The following is a 17,613-nucleotide window of genomic DNA, read 5'->3' as shown; positions in this document are numbered from 1 at the left end:
TCTCTGGGTCTAGTTTTCTTTGTGAAAAGATTGAAAAAATATTAATTAACTTTTTTAAATGACAGTGGGAATATTCAAATTTTCTATTTCTTCAGTTATTGTTGGTAAGGACTCCCCCCATCCCAGGGATTGATATGTTTCCTTTTGTTTTCAAATTTATGAAAAGCTATTTATCTTATTCTCTTTTTAATATCTATATGTTAAAAAAAAAAAAAAAACCAGCCCCAAATCCCAGATAAACACTTTATCTTTACCCTGAGCCATTTTTCCAAGAGAGGATTTACGGATCCCACACTGCTAATTCAGCCTCTACTCCCAGCCATCATTCTCATTTTGAAGATATTGATCACTAATTCAGATGTCCCTACCTTGACCACTGAATTTTAATTGGTCTTTCTTGTACCAAAAAGACTTCCTCAATGTTATCGTTCACTGTTTGCAGTTGAGAGGGGCTTGCCTCCTGCACTGTACAAGTCCCTCAACTTGTGGACGCTGCTCTTTCTCACCCCTTTGTGCAAGCCAGCCAGAGCTTCTGTGAGCTCCTCCCTTCCCCGTGGCACCTTGCTGAACGCAGCCAAGTGTAACTAAAACATGTAACTAACACTTTGTTTTCTGAACTGTTCCCTGAGGGTTATAAATTCACTAGATACACGATCTCCTTCCGGGTTACTATAGTGACAGTTCCACTAAATTCTTCCCGCTGTGTAAAACCGATTGCCACTCTAGTGTCTGATTAATTTCCTGCTGCTGACTCACTGACCACTAAGCCAATGTCACCTGCTGAGGGTTTTTTGTTAATAGCAGAGTCCTTCTGATAGCAATTTCTGTGTCTGTCAAGGTAAGCCTGGGACGTTCTGTCATACCAAACGACTTCAGGACCTCGGTGGCTTAATACAACTTTGCGAGGTCTGTGCAGGTGGGCAGAGGCTCTGCCCCTCATGGTTCCCCTGACAGATGCTGCAGGATGACAGCAGTAAGGAAAGACGTGGCTGCGTGAGTTGCTTGCTTGTTTGCTCGTGGCCCTGTTCTTCATCCCTCCACTGCTTTGCTCTGTAACGTAGGAAGCTGACACCTAAGGCCTGGTTTCACAAGTTCCCATGTCAGCTGGCTTCCTCGTGGGTTTGTCCGTGGGAGACACCGCAGGAAATTCCTGGGTGTCTGAGACTCTGAAAGGCTGAGGGTGCTGTAACCTCACGGGTCCTCTCCCATCCCCACATGTTGTTTTCACACTGAGCCTTGGAGCCTGGGAGGACTCCTCTCAGTCACACCCCTAGTTCTCAGGGCTGCTCCCCAGGTTTCCCCTGAGCTCAGTTCTCTTTTTTTGGGGTGAGCATTTGCCAGCATCTTTAGGTTGTTCGGGTTGGTTTCTGGATGAGTTTTGAAAAGATTCAGTAACTTCACACCTCTGCCATCGTTTTTTCAGAAGTCCCCTGGGGCCACTTTCAATTCTCTGTTTGGGTTTTTGGACCCCAGAATTGGTGTGAACTTAGACTGTGAACCCATGAGAGAAAGCCCTCTGGTTATGAGATCTTAACGGAAATATTTTTTTCCCCTTCTGCCCAGGATCCAGGTGGAGGAAGGCCGCCCCTTTCAGCATAGAGGAGTCTGTTTTTCATGACTTTTATTCTGAAAGTGTAGCCCTTTGCCATCTCAGCTTTGTTCAGGGGTCTTCTATTCGATGCCCTGCCTTGGGATTTACCTTTCCCCCGCGCGTTGTGCAGTTTTACTAAACATGTCTCCAGGATTTAGCACAACCCCTCCAAGCAGAGTTTCATCCTTGCTCACCGCTCAAAGTCCCTGCTCTCATTTCATCTTTGGATTCTAGAGATTCATTTGTGCCAGCTCAGTGATGCATTCAAAATATTTTAAGAAACACTCTATCCTGCATTTTAGTTGATTCAGTTGTGAGGGTTGTTCAGAGTATCTAATCTGTCCATAATGTCAGAAAAGGAAGAAAAGGAAGCCTACTTCTAGTCTTTGCTTTTTATTCTTTCTGTGGCCCAGGCAGAAACAGTCGCTGGGACAATGGTCCCCGTTTTAGAGTGCCACGACCACGCTAAAGAAGCCTGGGAAATGGATGACTGGGTTAGCACTGATTGCTAGCTAGTAACCGGGTAACTGATACATGTTTACACATTAGTCACTTGTCTGGAATTCCTCAGGCCCTCCTGTCTGCTGGAAGGTGGGGGGAAATGTTTAATTATCTCAAATGAAAAAGAGAAACATACATCTGAAGATTCTTGGGCTTGCATTTAGGGTTGCTGGATTTAGCAAATAATACAGTTTTGGGGGTTTGTTTTTAGTATAAGTATGTTTCAGATCATATTTGAGATTTCCTTAGACCAAAAAAATGTTGTTATCTGAAATTAAAATTTGACTGGGTGTCCTTTATTTTAGCTGGCAACCCTGCTTGCGTTTCTCCCAGTCTTCTCTTGCTCACATTTTCTGCTCACAAATTCTTTTTTCTGTTTCTCCTTTCATGGTTATTCCCTTCTCTTTATTCTTGGTAAACCTGAAGGGCACAGTTCCTTTTTCTGATTTCTGTGGAGTATACTGTAGGCTTTAACTCACGACTTGGAGTGGATGCCAGGTTTGTGTGATATGGCAACAGAGCCCAGCAAGGGATTTAAAATATTCGCTATCCCTGCCCCTCAGGACCAACAGCTATGCTCACACCTTTGAATTTCTGCAGAGCGGTCTGTTCTCTGGTCCCTTGTTACTATACCTGCCTTCCCTCTCTCCAAGACGGAAGGAAAATAAAGATGGAGTTGGTATTGCTAAGAGAGCTCTCTAAAACAGAGCCGGGAGGCCATTTAGGAAGTATGACTTATGCACATCTCAGCCTGGATGGAATCTGACCTTTGACCTGATGAATTTATCTGCCAGAAACTCAAGATACTTATCAGGCCCTTACCCTAAAATAACTTGTGACCATCTTTCCACTTACCAGACTCCTACCCTAGAACAACTTGTGATTCCTTAGGGACAAATATTTTCTTTATTTTTTTAAATTGAAATACAGTTGATTTACAATATTGTATTAGTTTCAGGTGTACAGCAAAATGATTCAGATATATATAGGTATATAATTTTCCATTATAGATTATTACAAGATGTTAAATATAGTTCCCTATGCTATACACTAAATCCTTTTTATCTGTTTTATGTATAGTGGTGCGTATCTGTTAATCCCTAATTTATCTCCCCCACTTTCCCCTTTGGTAACCATAAGTTTCCTTTCTATGTCTGTGAGTCTGTTTATGTTTTGTATATAGTTTTATTTGTATGATTTTTTAGATTCCATGTAGAAGTGATATCGTATGATATGTGTCTTTGACCTATTTCACTTAGTAGAATATTCTCTAGGTCCACCCATGTTGCTACAAATGGCAATATTTCATTCTTTTCATGGCTAAGTACTATTCCGTTGTGTGTGTATGTGTGTGTGTATCACATCTTCTTAAGCCAGTTATCTGTTGATGGACACTTGGGTTGTTTCCATGTCTTGGCTACTGTAAAAAGCATTTCTATGAACATTGGGGTGCATGTATCTTTTCAAATTAGAGTTTTCATCTTTTCTGGATATATTCCCAGGGGTGAGATTTCTGAATCAAACAGTAACTCATTTTTAGTTTTTAAAGAAACCTCTGTACTGTTTTCCATAGTGGCTGCACCAATTTACATTCCCACCAAAAGTGTAGGAAGATTCCCTTGTCTCCACACCCTCTCCAGCATTTATTATTTGTAGACTGTTTGATAATAGCCATCGCGACAGGTGTGAAGTGATTTGCATTGCTTCTATTATTAGCAGTATTGAACATCTTTTCATGAGCCTGCTAGACATCTGTATGTTTTCTTTGGAAAAAAGTCTATTTAGGTCTTCTTGTTTTTTTTGATTGGGTTTTCTTTTTCTTTTTTTTGATATTGAGTTGTATCAATATTGTTTGTATATTTTGGATATTAACCCCCTGTCAGTAGCATCATTTGCAAATGTTTTCCCCCATTTGGTTGTCTTTTTGTTTCGTTGATGGTTTCCTTTGCTGTTCAAAATCTTTTAAGTTTAGTTAGGTGCCATTTGTTTATTTTTGCTTTTATTTCTTTTGCCTTGAGAGACGGATCTAAAACAATATTGCTACAACTTATGTCTGAGATAGTTTTGCTTATGTTTTCTTCTAGGAGTTTTATGGTATCATGTCTTATATTTGGGTCTTTAAACCATTTTGAGTTTATTTTTGTATTTGGTGTGAGGGAATGTTCTAATATCATTGATGTATATGTAGCTGTCTAGCTTTCCCTAACACCAGTTGTTGAAAAGACTGCCTTTTCTCCATTGTATATTCTTGCCTCTTTTGTAGATTATTAATTGACTATAATTGTGTGGGCTAATTTCTGGGCTCTCTATTCTGTTTCACTGATCTGTATGTCTGTTTTTGTGCCCATACCATGCTGTTTTGATTGCAGTAGCTTTGTGGTATTGTCTGAAGTCTGGAAGGGTTATTCCTTCAGCTTTGTTCTTTTTCTCCAGGATTATTTTGGTAATTCTGAGTTTCTGGTGGTTCCATATCAATTTTAGGATTATTTATTCTAATTCTTTGAAAAATGTCATGGGTTATTTTGGTAGGGATGGCATTAAATCTGTAGATTGTTTTGGGTAATATGGCCATTTTAACAATATTAATTATTTCAGTCCAAGAGCATGAAATATCTTTCCATTTCTTTAAATCATCTTTAACTTCATTTATCAATATTTTATAGTTTTCTGTGTGTAGGTCTTTCACTTCCTTGGTTAAGTTTATTCCTAGGTGTTTTGTTTTATTTTTTGACATTATTTTAAACAGGACTTTTTTTGTTTTGTTTTGTTTTCTCTTTCTGACATGTCATTGTTAATGTAAAGAAATGCAATATATTTCTGTATGTTAATCTTATATCCTGCTACCTTGCTGAATCCATTTATTAGTTCTAATAGTTTTTGTGTGGAGACTTTAGGTTGTCTATATAGAGTATTGTATCATCTGTAAATAGTGAGTTTTACTTCTTCCCTTCCAATCTGGATACATTTTATTTCTTTTTCTTGTCTGATTACTGTAGCTAGGACTTCCAATAATACTGTGTTGAATAGAAGTGGTGAGGGTCAGCAGCCTTGTCTTGTTCCTGAATTTAGTGGAATAGCTTTCAGCTTTTAACTGTTGAGTATTATTTTGGCTGTACATTTGTCATAAATGACTTTTATTATGTTGAGGTAGGTTCCCTCTCTACCCACTTGGGTGAGAGATTTTATCATGAATGGATGTTGAATTTTGTCAAATGCTTTTCTGAGTCTACTAAGATGATCATGTAGTTTTGTCTTTCTTTTGTTAATATGCCTGATAAGCTTTTCACCTTGATTAATTTGCACATATTGAACCGCCCTTGGGACCCTGGAATGAATATTTCCTAACATGAGTCAGAGACAATCACATTTTTCTTGTGGGCACCTTTAACAACCTCATGGCTTTTTGTCTTTATCAGCGCCTGGCTCTTTCTTTTTCTCAGAACACTCTTTTGGGGTTACCCAAATCTGTGTCTCTTGAATTGCAATTCTTAAGACTCCAAATAAACTCTATTCTTATTTGCAACTTCCTTTTTTTTTTTGGTTGAAAGCATCTTCTTTTATCTCCTTCTGCAGTTTTTACCTTGTTCTCTGAGTCCCCTCCCCATTCTCCTTTCCACAAAAACTTCTTATTACATAGAACAATTTAATTCTCTTTTCTTCCCCCATCCTGGACCCATCCCTGCAAAAGGGATATCTTTTACAACCAAAAGACAATCAAGATGTTATAAATAAAATGTATTTTTCTCTTAGAAGGAGTCTGCCACCTAGTTTTTAATCCAACATCTTTTCTTCCCTTCCTCCCTGTCCTGTGTAATCTTTAGTGTTTCGATGTGAGCATAAAAGAAGAGAGGAAAGAAAAATCTTTGGTGGAAGTATTGAGACTAAACTGTGTTGAAAGGAATCAGGAACACCAAGTGCTGTGAAATTTTGTTTTATTGGTAGAAAAATTAGTCAAAGGCATTTATAGCATGGGTGGATCCAACTGTATTCATAGTTTTCTAACTGGTACCAAAATAGTGATTACAAACACAATAAGTAACATCAAATTACGCAGTTGTTTTTCATGTTGTGAAGATTTATAGTTAAAATGGCATATTTTCATAATGTTGTATGGTTAAAACAGTTTTGTTAGCAATTCTCCCAATTATAGCATCAAAAAAACCTCCAAATTTACAGCACCCTATATATTCTAATACTTATTATTACCAGTAGGTTATATTTGCTTTTCAAGACTATGAAAATGATGAATTTAAACATATTAACTTTTTTCATAAATAGCACTGAGTAATGGAGGCAAATTGGTGCCTTTGTGTTAAAGTGTCATTGCATGCCTCTGATGTTGTGGTGAGTGCCTTCCTGGGAGCAAACAGAGCTGTTCCAAGTGCTTATGGCCTCTGTCTTAGTCTCTTTGATATGACCACCACTCTTGGTACAGTTCTGCACGTTGGCTTAGAGTTCTCAGGGTACCACTTTCTCAGCCAGCAGGTTGCACGCTCACCTCAATGCTCGTACGGTCAATCGTGCCCTACTGTGTGGACCTACATTCTTAACTGACAAGGGCCAGTGGCTTACAAAGTAGGGCAGAATTTTTCAAGGTTGTTGGCAATGAAAATTAGAGATGCCGTTCAATTATATTTCATGCTGACAATGATGCTTGATGAGGACCTGTGGTAGTTTGCACTTTTTGTACCCAATTCTTCACCTCTCCTTGCTTCCACAACCATTGCTGTGGCCTTATTGTGGCTGAAAGGAGTTTCCCTACAGTTGACTTTGGGCTTAGCTTGGTGATTTGTTCTTGCTAATGGCATGTGCATGGAAGTGATAGTGTGCAGGTTCCAAACCTAGGTGGGGCATTTCCACAGCCCCTCTTGGCATCTTTGCCATTGCCTTAGGAAGAACATGCTGGGACTAGCCCACTGGTCCACGGAGGATAAGGGATGAGGCCTCAGCCATGCCTAATCTAGTTGAACCAACATATAGATGCATTAACAGTAATAAATGAGTGTTGCTTTAAACCACTGAATTTTTTGCTTTTATTTTTTTAAATATCATTTTTATGGCAATAGATGACAGAAGAGCAGTTTCCTAAATTTGTAAAATAAAATATTAACAAAGACTGAATAAAAGATGACAGTTTTCAGCTTGCCTGTTAATTGTGATTGATGTCACTAGTTGCCTGATGCATTGTTCTGAAAAGGAATTTGAAATTGAATCTAGGTTTGGCACAGAAGTGACCTGATTGATTATTAGCATCTGCCACAGGACTGGGAAGGAAAAATGGAAGAATGTATGTGTATCTTCCATCCTCACTCAGACTCAGCTAAGTGTGACTGGCTTTTAATGACTGGTGGGGTAAGTGGATCCCCAGGGGCTTCCTGAAGTAGATTGTAGCTTGTCATTGAACCCTACACGGCTCATTCTACTTTACATTTTGTTTTCTTTCAAAGATACCTGCTTTCTCTGAGTATCGTAACTCTATGCGTGTGGCAGATGCTGTGGTTGGTTTGGCCTTCTCCACGTCCATCATGGTGTCCTTCTAGTATGTCTTCCTGTACAGCAGAGGCTAGAAAGCTTAAAAAAAGTCACCTTTTTAAGTCTCCCTTAAGGTTATGGTTGTAATTTAGGTTTTGCCAATCAGATGAACTTGGATTTGTGTAACTCAGAACTGAGTTTAGTGGGAAGAGGGCCAGGGTCTGAAGCATCCTTTGGGTAGGCAGGGATTGTAATAGATTAGTGGGTTCGTCACTCAGCAAAGGAATCATTTTTCTTCCTTAATTTCTTCCTGCCCTTCTTTCTGCCCCTTGTCTTTGGTTCTGAATGATTCCATTCTACACAGCCTCTTTGGTTAGTCTGGTGGCAACAGGTATGCCCTCGGATCATGGCCTTAGACAGTGACAGGCTTTGTCTCTTTCCAGCCCCCGTTACATTATAGATGACAGCATTCCTTTGAGATAGTGAAGTATTTGGTTTTTATTTTCCCTGGAAACAATCAGGAGCAGTTTAGGTTACGTGAGACTTGTAGACGCATGTCTGAAAGGAAGCCACACCACTGGGCGTGTGTTGGAGCTGGGCAGCTCTGGAGGCTGGTCGGGGAGGTCTGGGTTTCCAGTAGTCTGGTCCTGGGAGTGAATGACCTGATGTAGGTTGAGGGACAAAAATCCAATCATCATTGCCCAGTTATGTTTACCATTTAATTAATGGGTGAAACATCCTGCCCTTAAAAAAATCAGTAATAAAATGAAATATTGAGGATAGAACAAATCAGATTTCAGGCATGAGAAAATCATCAGTAGCCACAGAATAAAGGTGTGTTGAGTTAAAGTGACTTCAGAATTGATTTAATCTAACATCCCACTCAACGGAGAAATTTTCTTTTATATCCCCCCTAAGAGGGCTAATTTTTCGTAAAACATGCCAGGAAAGTGGGGATCACGACCTCAATAGAAAATTCTAACTCTCCTCAACATTTCTCAAAGTATGTTTATTTTGGGATGTGATCGTTGCAGGAAAAAGTTTTGAGGTCAAATACATCAGGGAAACGTTTTACAAAATTGCCCCCTCTTGGACAATTAGGCCCCTCTGCTAATCATGTAAATTAGCCTAATAAGAGCTCTGCAAAAATCAGAAGGGGGGAAACTTTCTATTTATTTAACTCAGAATTTTCCAAACCTTTGGCCATGGAACCCACCCCCACCCCCAACGCCTACAAAGAAGTGATCTGAGGTCATATTTGGGGAAATGATGCAATATTTGTAAAGCACTTTCTAATAAGACACTCTTTTGTGTATCTTCTCTCACACATACACCAATTTGTCTTCATTGTAACCTGGAGCCACAGAGGAAAATAAGTAATCTCCTTTCCACATAAAACCCTGATGTACAGTGGTCCCCTCAGGACTGGGAGTGGGTGAGGGGGAAAGGTGTGGGTGGAAAGAGAGGGCATCATGAGGGGAAAAAAGTCAGTCTGTCTTTGTCTTTCCGTCCGGCTGGTGACACACCACATTCTGCCCCAATCCCTTCTTCACTTTGCACCATACAGTGACCTTTCTAATCTGACTGTCTTGTTCCCTTCTGAACTTTAGTGCTTCCCATCATGGCATGGGTCAATTTCAACTCCCTTGGCAAGGCATACGGGGGCGCTATAGGACCTGGCCCTTGCTTCTCGCATCTTTTTTATAGGTCAGTATTTTCTCCTCATTCCACTTGCGCTTGCAGGACAGCAGTCGTGAGCTGCTTGCAGCTCTTGGAGCACCATGCCATTTCAGCCCTTCTGGGCTTCCGGCAGGCTAGTCCCCGTGCCTGGAAGACTATCCGCTCGTTCCCCATCCCCACCTTGTTCAATGGCCTTCATGCAGCCGTTATCTATGCCCCAAGCCAGCATCACTGTAGCTGTGGAGTATCCCCTGCATCCTCCCCAGCCTAGATCCCCAGTAGAGTTAGCCACTACCAGGTGCTACCCTTTCCTTGTGCGCTGTACAGAAGTTTACTTTTTGGTTTTATCGCTCCATAGTGTACGTGTTTGTTTGTATGTTTGTCTCGTATTCGATTATGGGTTTCTGAAGCGAGAGAATGTGTTAGTTTCCCAGGGCTGCAGTAATAAAGTTCTACACACTGGGTGGTTTGAAAACAACAGAAACGCATTGTCTTGCGGTTCTGGGGCTAGCAGTCTGAAGTCAGGGTGCTGGCAGAGCCGTGCTCCTTCTGAAGTCGGTGTAGGAATCCTTCCTTGCTTCCTCCAAGCTTCTGGTGGTGGCCGTTAGTCCCTGGTGTTTAGTTTGCAGCTGCACCACTCCAATCTCTGCTTCTGTGATTATGTGGAACTCTTCTTTGTGTGTCTCTCCTCTTTTTATGAGGACACCAGTCATATCGGATTAGGGACCCAACCTAATGCAGTAGGACTTCATCTTAACCAGTTATACCTGCAACCACCCTAGTTCCAAATAAGGTCATGTTCTGACATACTGGAGTTTAGGACTTCATTTATATATATACATGAGGATACAATTCAACCCCAAACAGGGACTATATCTCATTTATCTATTACCACTGAGTAGATGCTTAATAAACGGTTGCTTAATAGAGGCCCATGTTTAAAATTAGACATTTTGGTTTTCTGATTACCTGCACTTTCCCCCTCTATTGTTGGAAATATTGTTGTAAACATCTTTGTGTATCCATTTTTTTTCTTTGCTTTTGCTGAATTAGGTTTATGACATAAGTTCCTGAAAGTCAAGATCTGAACTAGGGGCTGGGCATTGACTCAGGCCAACCAAAGAGATGAGTCCAAGGGTACAGTCGGGTGGGCCGTTGATTCATTCACGATTCTCTGCTCATTTGTCAGTGCACCTGCTTTCTACCGGATGCTGGCTTAGTGAAAAATGGTGCTGTGACCCGTACCTTCCTGGAGTTTATGATCTAAGAGCCCCAAGCACTGTGTAAATTGTTAGGGATTAGATAAACTATGATCCCTACCTTCGAGGAGCTCCCTGTCTAGTGGGAGAGATTGACGCACTAAGTGATAATTACAATACAGTCTTGAGTATAACCCGAGAGAAGTATGTGCCGTGATGGGCTGGATGAGGGATACCTGAGCCAGCTAGAGTGAGGAGCAGGGGTCTAGTGGGGGTTTCTGGAGATGGAGACAGCTCAGCTGGATATGAAGTGATGAATAAACTGGGTATGTTTTTGTGTGAGAGGCTTTCGTGGCTCAGGGGATGGGATTTTTCACATCAGCAAAGGCGAGGAAGAAAGAAATAAGTTGTATGTAATTTTGTGCAGCTAGAGCATAAATTGGCAGGTAGGGAGAAGTAAATAAGATTAGAGAGATGGAGTGTTTCCAGATCATGAAGGGTTTCATAAGCCATGCCATTTGTTTTTTCTCTGATGACAAATACAGTACACAGGCCGTATTTAAACATTAGTGAAATAAAATGTCAAAGTAGGTCCCACCAAACCCAATCCTGGAAATAACCATGGCCAACATTTCTCCAGTTATTTTCTATGTGTATTATAACTTTGTCAAAACGGGATTATGCTACATACACATTTTTCTGAAATTTGCCTTTTTAAATTAGGTAATATTTCTTGGGCATCTTTCTGTATTAGAACACGTGGCTCATGGTGTGGGTGTACTCAAGTGTGTTTAACTGTTTCCATGTTGATGCGTATTGGCATGACTTCCAAGTTTTGCACTTACAAATGCGTCGTAAAGAAGATTTTTCAATGTATGAATTGGGGCAGTTGTGGTAGTATTTACTTATCTGAGAGAGAAATTCATAGGAGTAAAATACAAATATTTTAAAATGAAAGACCAAACTTCTCTCCAAAAAAGGTTATCAATTTGCCCTCCTCCCAATAGTTTGTGAGCACTAATTCTTTAGAATATTATCAATCTTTAAACATATTTGCTGATATCATGGGTAAAAAATATTACATTCAGTTATAATGTTATATTATTAGTATGATTATCTTTTCAAATATTTTTTGGCCACCATTATTTAGCTATAAATTTCCATTTTATATACTGCATATATTTTTCTATTCAATTTTTTTCTTATTAATTTAAACAAGCTCTTGTATATTGTAGATATTAACTCTTTATCTATAAACACGTTCCAAAACTTTACTTCCAGTCTGTCATTGTTATAGTAACTTTGTTTATAGTATCTTTTGTTATACACAATTAAAAAATTTATATAGTAAAATCTACTTTTTATGACTTGTGAGTTTCATATTGTGCTGAAAGTGTCCTTCTCCATGTCACAATTTAAAATTTTCTGTATTTTCTTAGTCATTTATTTTTACATTATATTTTATTTATTGTTTTTTATTGATGTATACTCAGTATACAATGCATCAATTTCTGGTGTACAGCATAATGTTTCATATATATATATATGTACACACACACACACACACACACACACATACATACATATATTTGTTTGCATATTCTTTTCCATTATAGATTGCTACAAGATACTGAATATAGTTCCCTGTGCTATACAGAAGAAATTTGTTGTTTATCTATTTTATATATAGCAGTTAATATTTGCAAATCTCAAACTCTCAATTTATCCCTTCCCACCCCTTCCCCACTAGTAACCTTATGTTTGTTTACTGTGTCTGCAGGTCTGTTTCTGTTTTGTTGAGGAGTTCATTAGTGTCCTCTTTTTTCTTATCTTAGATCCCACGTATGAGTGATAGCATGTGGTATTTTTCTTTCTCTTTCTGGCTTACTGCACTTAGTATGATGATCTCCAGGGTCCATCCATGTTGCTGCAAATGGCATTATTTTATTCTTTTTATGGCTGAGTAGTATTCCATTGTATAAATATACCACAGCTTCTTTAACCAGTCATCTGTCGATGGTCATTTGGGCTGCTTCCATGTCTTGGCTATTGTATATAGTGCTGCTATGAACATTGGGGTGCTTGTATCTTTTCGAACTTCAGAGTTCCCTCTGGATATAGGCCCAGGAGTGGGATTGTTGGATCATATAGTAAACCTAGTTTTAGTCTTGAGGAATCTCCATACTGTCTTCCATAATGGCTGCAACAAACTACGTTCCTACCAACAGTGTAGGAGGGATCTCTTTTGTCTACACCCTTTCCAGCATTTATTGTTTGTGGACTTTTTAATGATGGCCATTCTGACTGGTGTGAGGTGATACCTCATTGGCATTTTTATTTGCGTTTCTCTGATAATTAGCAATCCTGAGCATTTTTTCATATACATTTTTTAATCGATCTGCGGTAAATCTTGTGTATGATGCGAGGTGGGGATTTAATGGTATTTATTTACTTATTTTCCCATTGATTATTTTTTTCTCCTCCACTGTATGGCAATTACTTTGTTATGGATTAAATCCTCATTTATGCATAGATCTGTTTCTAGGCTCTGAAATGTGTTCCATTGAGCTGTAGCCTATTCCTGTGCCATTGCCACTCTGTTTAATTTCTAGGGCTCTGAAATATACTTTGACATCTGAGATGACAGGTCTTCTTTCACTCATTTTTGTCAGACATTTCTTGGCGGTTCTTGTGCATTTATTCTTGTGCTTGTTACTGATTAGGACCAGTTTCAGTGGAAAACGCAGAGCCAATAGTGGCTTAAAGTAGATAGAAGTGTATTTCTCTGTCAAACAAGACTTGGCGCAGGGACAGTATGGTGAGTCCATGATTAATAGAACACCAGTATATTCTATCCTGTTGTTTCAGTATCTTCAACATTTGGCTTCTACCTCATGGTCTAAAATGGCTGCTCAAGCTCCGGCCATAACATCTGGAGAGAGAAGTAAGTGGTGATGAAAAAAAAGGGCAAAGGGGCATGTCAGCTGCCTTTTAAGGGGGCTTCCTAGCAGCTGCCACACAACATTTATACATTTCTTGGCAAAACATGGTCTCGTGGCTATACTTAACTGTCACCATATTTCCTTTGTTTTATGTGGCCAGGTGCCCAGCCTAAATTTTGAATCCGTATAACTAAGGAAGAGAACTTAAAGAATGCGCATTGGCGTGAAAAACTAGCAGTCTACTACAGTTCCTTCCATCCCCTTGGGATTTTGAGGGAATTAAATTAAATTGTTAGATGAATCTGGGAGTAATTGCTATTGTTATGATATGACAACTCTCTAACCAGGAGCGTGGCTTGAATCTCCATTTATTCGAGTCTTTATATTTTTTAGCAAAAATAAAAAAATATTTTTACTTTCCATAAAGATGATGCATCTATCCTCAATTTTTTTTTATTTCAAAGGTTTTTTAAGACTGCCTTGGTCCAATTCCCCATCCTTCCGCCTGCCTTGCCTCTGGTAACCACAAATCTGATCTCTTTTTCTATATGTTTGTTTGTTTTTGCTTTTACAGTTTACTTGACCTACAACGCTGTGTTAGTTCCAGTTACACAACATAGTGATGTGGTATTTCTATACATTTCAAAATGGTCACCGTGATAAGTCTAGTTATGGTGTGTCACCATACAAAGATATTACATAGTTATTGACTATATTCCCCACACTGTACATTTCATAACTGACTCATTTATGTTGCAACTGGAAGTTGGTAGCTGTTAATCTCCCTCATCTATTTCTTTTCTCCCTTCCACTCTGGTAACCACCTGTTTTTTCCTCCGTATCTATAACTCTGTTTCTGTTCTGTTATGTGTGTTCATTTGTTTTGTTTTTTAGATTCCCCATATAAGTGAAATCATAAAGTATTTGTCTTTCTCTGCATGACTTCTTTCACTTAACATAATACCCTCTAGGTCCATCCATGTTGTCACAAGTGGCAAGATTTCATTCTTTTTTATGGCTGAGTAAAAAAAAAAAATATATATATATATATAACATCTATATATATATGTAACATGTTTATCCATTCATCTATTGATGGGTCCTTGGGTTGGTTCCGTTATCTTGGCTATTGTAAATAATGCTGCAGTGAACATTGGGGTACATATATCTTTTCTAATTAGTGTTTTTGTTTTCTTTGGGTAAATATCCAGGAATGGAATTGCTGAGTCATATGTAGTGCTATTTTTAATTTTTAAAAACAATTTTAATTTACAAACTAAAAATAAAAAAATTTTAATTAAAAATTACACTCCTATCTTTTAATATCTACTTCTAGGCAATTTATAATCTATTTCGCTAGTATGAATGGTGCCTCCTTTCCATTATTTTCTATCTGGCTATTACTGGTTTGTAAGAATGCTGTTAATTTCTATACATTATGCTTATAACTGGTCACATTTGTGACTTTTCTCATTGGTTATAGCAGTTCTTCAGTTGATTGTATTTTCCTGATAGACAACTATAACATCTGAAAGTAATGATAACTTTTTCCTGCCGTTGTTTATGCTTCTTTATTCTTTCCTTCATCTTGGTTCAGGGGTTAGTCTCTCTAGAACAACACTGAAACAGGAAGGTGACATGGTCAGATTTACAATTCAGATACACCATTCTCATGGCTAATTGGAAAACAGACTTGAGGGGACAAAGCAAAAGTAGGAGGCAAATTAGGAGATTATTAAAATGATGTAGGGGAACAGATAATCGGGTCTTAAATTGATTTTATGGAAGCAGGAATAGTGAGCAAGGAAAATGTTAAAGAAATATTTAGGAGATAAAAATCTGCAGAACTTTAGTGATTGATTAAATCGTATTGGTGAGAGGGAAGGGCCTTCTGGAAGTGATTATTTACAAAGTTTAGTGCAAGAGAGATCGCTGCTGAGGCCACAGTCCTGACTCTGAATGATTGTTCTGACAGCTTGTACACCATTTGATTCCTAGAAAGAAAGGACAGAGATGGGCTAGAAGAATTCACTTGTTTTTTTTTTTTTTTTTTTTGCTAGCGCTTCTGAATCAAATATTTATTAGAAAAATCTTTTTCTCAGAGTGAGTTGTTGAAGTAGAATGTGAATGAAGTTTATTAAAATCAAGAATATTAGCTCAGTGGTAGAGTGTGTGCTTAGCTTGCACGAGGTCCTGGGTTCAGTCCCCAGTACCTCCATTAAAAATAAATTTTAAAAAAGCCTAATTACCTGTCCCCCACCACCAACAATATAAATAGATACAAATTTTTAAAAGAATATTAATACATTTTGAGTCTAAATTATTGAAGAGGTGATCACATGGAGGTTAAAGCAGTTCATAAGGATAACAAGATTCTGAAGTCCACAGTGTAAGATGCAGGATTGATGGTTCTGGCTGTAACAGCAAGGGGGATGGATAGAAGGCAGTGCAGCTGGCCTGTGCATCCTGGGAGAAAATGTTTGGGGAAGATAGTAGAGAGGAAATGGTACAAATGTTGCAATGCAGAGCGAGAAATCGTCCTGAGGAGCATGGGCTGCGGGAGTTAGGAGACAAAGTCATCAGAAGGGTTGGAGTGGGTGGGTGGGTGTGGAGGAGACTCAGAGTCAGAGGTGGCTTAGGTTAATTTATACATCAGCATAAAAATATTTTGGTTCCTTCATCCTTCCAGCTGCCTCTCTGGGCCACCTGATGAAAGGAGGGCGGGCCTTCCCACCACCATCCCTGCAAATAGCTTTGATTTCTCTCCAATTGTGCATTCTCTTCCTACAGGAATGCTCTTTTATTTCCATAAGGTCAAATGTTTCTGGCAGGCATTGAATACAGTACAGTACAGTTCATGTACCTGTTGATTTTTTTTGTCTTCAGTTCTTGATTTTGAGGAACTTCTTGAATTCGGTATTCAAACGGATGCAGAGGAACCCAGACTAACAGGGAAGAAGCATGTAGTTCTATTTGGCAAGAGAACTGGGACTTATGCTGGCTTCCATACTAGACGTCCAAGGGCAGCATCCCGCTGATGGCGTGTTGTCTTCACGCCCTGACCTTGCACTCATGTAAAACTACTCCTTGGAGTCCTATTTGTTGACCCAACCTCTGGGCCTTGCTATTTGCTGAAGTGAGAAGTGGTGCAAGTTGCTCCTCATAGAGTCAGTGCCCTGGGTTCCTAATATCGCAAGCAGATGTGTTTGCTGGGGGAGTCTTCCTTTCCTGCCAGTTCACCCCCTCTGGGAGATTCCTGTGCATCTACGTACACTGACGGGGTTCATCCACTCTCTGGTGATTTAGTCTACTAGGGTTGAATGAATACATTTCGTTCCTAGAAGCCTCACTGGGAGAGGCATAAGAACTTCCTTTGTGCTATTTGCCCATCAGGTTCGGCATGGTCTGATGAAGAATGTATGCATCTTGTGGAATAAGAATGTTTCTGCCCTCTGATAGCCTAAGAACAGAGGGCTTAGCTGTGCTGGAAAGCAGTGGAGGGGTTTGGAATGGTATTGGAATAAGAGATAGGAGACCAGAGTCACAGCTTTGCTCTTTCATTTAATAGTCAATGTACTACGAGTCATGTTCTAAAAAGCCATTTCTGGATAAAACTTTCGGAACTGTTAATATTGAACTGGCAACATTCAAAGAGAAGGTCTTCTTTCCCTTTAAGAACCATTGCTTCTCACTCAGACGCACATCCTATTTCCTGACACATCTGAGGACAGGGTGAGAGGCCTCACTGAGAGATTAGTATCTGATCAATTGCCAAACCTGACATTCTGGGGAGAAATTAACCTTCCTAAAGATTTAGTATCTCTAAACTGCTTTGATAAAAGATTCCTGAATAAAACTGTTCTGAAGCATCAGTGAATAAAATGATCAAGATTAGACACATACAAAGACAACAAAATTTGATTTTAAACATCATGTCTCTAAGTTTTAAAAAGAATTCTTGCTTTCTCTGTATCTTACCTTTAAGTGTTTGTCCTTACGCTTGCTAGCTTTGGGATAGTTGTATTAACAGGGCATGACCTGTTTTGGATTTCTGCCTTTGTTTTGGCAATAGGAGGTAAAATAAGTGATCAGAACAGAATTCTTTTGAAAGTAACTGCAACTAAAAACATCATTCATAAAATTACACAAGTTGGAGGAAAAAGAAAAAAAAAAAGAGTGTCTTATTTATAGAACCTGTATTAACCAAGCCACATCAGAACAATATTTT

The 17,613-nt window shown here is 39.1% G+C and overlaps 1 long non-coding RNA gene across 3 annotated transcripts in view; it reads left to right on the top strand.

The window, feature by feature from the left end:
* Nucleotides 1-710: 710 nt before the first annotated feature.
* LOC123614277 (uncharacterized) overlaps nucleotides 711-17,613 on the top strand; it is a 74,416-nt gene continuing 57,513 nt past the window's right edge. For 2 of the 3 annotated variants that reach the window (XR_012509159.1, XR_012509160.1), the window contains exon 1: nucleotides 711-838. This is a non-coding gene — a long non-coding RNA (uncharacterized LOC123614277). The remainder of the gene's footprint in view (nucleotides 839-17,613) is intronic. The other variant, XR_012509161.1, reaches the window with a different exon arrangement.

The sequence above is a fragment of the Camelus bactrianus genome, chromosome 9 (assembly GCF_048773025.1).
Source record: "Camelus bactrianus isolate YW-2024 breed Bactrian camel chromosome 9, ASM4877302v1, whole genome shotgun sequence".
NCBI classification, from domain to species: Eukaryota; Metazoa; Chordata; class Mammalia; order Artiodactyla; family Camelidae; genus Camelus; species Camelus bactrianus.
The sequence above is the reverse complement of the archived record's forward strand: the minus strand, read 5'-3'. Positions and strand labels throughout refer to the sequence as shown.